At 47.2% G+C, this 2,928-nt stretch overlaps 1 long non-coding RNA gene across 1 annotated transcript; it reads right to left on the bottom strand.

Moving 5' to 3' along the window:
* Window positions 1-1,031: 1,031 nt before the first annotated feature.
* On the bottom strand, window positions 1,032-2,928 carry LOC112896017. Its single transcript, XR_003229315.1, has 3 exons — window positions 2,595-2,928; window positions 1,623-2,486; window positions 1,032-1,205 (listed from the first exon to the last, which is right to left on the bottom strand). It is a non-coding gene; the product is annotated as an uncharacterized LOC112896017 (long non-coding RNA).

Below are 2,928 nucleotides of genomic sequence, written 5' to 3'. Positions count from 1 at the left end.
GGAAGCATTCAACAGTTGAAATGCTACAACGGTAATTCTGTGCGCTTACAGAATATCAATTCTATTGGAGCATAAGAAACACCAACACCCGCGAAGGCGGCGGGGGAGTCACGGCGAGCTATGCGTGGTTGCGGCCGGCGGCGGCAGGGTCGATGGCAGCGGCGGTAGCGTCTCCAAGGGCGGGAGCCCTCGAAGACGGAGGCGGCCGGCGGCGTGGGGGAGGAAGATGAAGGCGCTCACGTAGGAGGAAGACGAAAGCGCGGGCGAAAGACAAAGGGGCTCGGGTGGGCCGCGCTCATGGGCCGCTGCCTTCAGGTGATGGTTCCGCGAACCATCACCTGAAGCGATGCATAATCGCATCTGCTGGGCAGGACCCATCGCTTCAGAAGCTCAGAGAATGTATGTATTCCACATGCACACTCTCACTGAGCTGGAGCCGCGATGCCATCAAGCAATGTACGTCGCATTGGCGATCGCCCAGTCTAACTATGACTAGTGATTGGCACGCGCCCATGCGCGCTGGTTGTTGATGTGCTATATCATCTTCAGCTATTTTCGTTAGGTCCCAATTTAAACATTTGATTCATCTGAATGTTAACTGAACACATATGCCAACCATGAAAATCTGCAGGCAGACGGCGAGTGCGTGTAGAAATCTTGCGATTCTATCTTACTTTGAATTAAACATGGGTTAAATGAATGGTTAGGACAGGATTCACACATAAAAGGTTGATATCACTGTATATTACGCAGGTAACGGGTACAAACTTTCTAAGGTGTTCGTAGGGGAAGAAAAAGGAACACCAAATTTAGTAGTATCAGGTTCAACAGGATCTAACTGCCATTTAACACAAGATGGTAAAGTGATATGCTAATGATTGCTAGAAATCATTTGCAATTCTATCAAACTAAATTGAAAAATAGAAAACATGTTGCTCAAATTTTGAAACAAAACATGATGCATATAGCCTGTTTTTTGTATTCTTGTTCTTTTCAATTGCAGATAAGTCATATTGTTGCTTGTCTCGAGATTGAAATCATAAGCATTATTGAGAACTCACATTGCAATACATCGACCTGGACATTTTGTCCACAAATAATTCAGAAAATCAACAAGCCTCATATTGAGTACTGCAAAGCCAAGTGATTTAAACACAAAGAAACAGTACAGGTTACACTATCTCATTTCCATGGATCCCGCAAGTCTGCAAGGAAGGATGCAACAGAAAGATATGTCAGACAAATTAAGTGTGAGCCATGTTTTGGCTTGTTTCTAAAAATTACAATCAACTTAGGTCACAATTTTGCAAGGTTAGTACTCAGTACTGCTCCGTGATTATTTATTGGATTTTTACGCGATAGGGCCAGGAGCTAAAATATTAGTACTGCTGCTCGTTTTAATCAATCACCAAATTAAGTCACTGCTCGGTGCTCCCCCAAATTGGATCACTCCCCACCAAGTCACCCAAAGGGAAAATCAAACCAAATCTAAGAGGTGAATCTTGACTTTTCTAGTGAGGAAGATGAGGGGAAGGGAAGAGAGTAGAGGGACGATGGGGTGTCCATAGCCACCACAACAAGGTACGGCTTGCCCCACCCGATCACTTCAGGTTGCTGATTACCTGAATCATCATCTTCTTTGCTGCCATTACACCTGCTGCTGCCGTGCGGCCGCCTACCCTCGCTTGATGTTGCGTCTTCCTCTGCGCCTCTGCTTTCCGCTGCGGCTGCCCGCAGCTCCGCTCGCTTGCACCCCACGTGCCCCCTGCAGCACCTCCGCCCGTCATCGCGAGCGCCGCCGTCTAGCCGTGCGGCCCACCTGGAATGCGCAAAGCTTGGGCGCGAGGTTTTCATGCGCAAACAGCTTCCGCTTTCGACGTGGAGCGCCTCCTACGAGAGCGCGGAAGGCAGCGCCTGGGACGAAGCAAAACAGGTGATGGGATCTCGAGTCTTCCGGGCCTCAGAGCAAGCAAACTAAATCTAAGCAGCACAGGCAACCGGAAATAAGGAGCAGCAGCAGAACCAATCGCGCAGAACCAACGAAACGACAGCAAAAGGAACAAGAACTTGATTTTTGACTCATGGGCACGACACAGCAAAAGGAACAAACAAATCACCCATATATAGATTGCAAATAACGAACTGCTTGCAAAAGCAGCTTTTTCATAAGCAGATATTGCGTTTGGCTGAGCATATGCCCAAAAGAATACTTGTTTTGGCGGTGAGAATTGGCTCTGTGCAGGTATTTCTATCTCTATTCCATGAACCACAGAGCCGTCATCAGTAACCTCACGAATAGTGGACACATATGGCAATGGCAATGAGCATATCGATCAGCCACAGACTGCAGCAGGGAAATATAGCTCTGTACATATAGGTGCAGGAGTAAGTTTTCTTTTCTTTTAATTTATAGGTACTTGAAAAGAGTGTTCAAGATAATAATTCATATCCAGCCTGTGCAACCATATCTGGGTCTTGGTAGAGCTCTGTTATTCAAAGGTAATAGTTAGATATAATTATGTTGCTTCCCTTTGATTTGTGGAAAAAAAAGTGGAAGGCGGTATATATATTCTTGGATGTAGGTAGCTGTTTACCTGCGTCAAAATGGCTTGAGCAATCATTAAGGTCAACATCTGCTGAAGAATCCTGTGCCCATTCTGAAGAAGGGATGTTCTTGTTCAGTGTAGGGTGTCGTGTTGAGGGTTATGGGGAATGTGCGTGTACGTGGTCACGCCGTGGAAGTGATGGTAAGGAATGCCTCAACGACCATGCTCAACAACAGACGTCAGTTAGTGGGGTGAACTGGATACAGAGGAGGCAGGAGGTCAGGAGGTGTGCAATGGAATTGCCATACCAAAGGAAGAGGAGAGAGCGTGCGGCAGCTCCCAAGCGTGAACGAAGCGGGTGGCCACGAGGATGCTGCGGGCG

The sequence above is a fragment of the Panicum hallii genome, chromosome 5 (assembly GCF_002211085.1).
Source record: "Panicum hallii strain FIL2 chromosome 5, PHallii_v3.1, whole genome shotgun sequence".
NCBI classification, from domain to species: domain Eukaryota; kingdom Viridiplantae; phylum Streptophyta; class Magnoliopsida; order Poales; family Poaceae; genus Panicum; species Panicum hallii.
The sequence above is the reverse complement of the archived record's forward strand: the minus strand, read 5'-3'. Positions and strand labels throughout refer to the sequence as shown.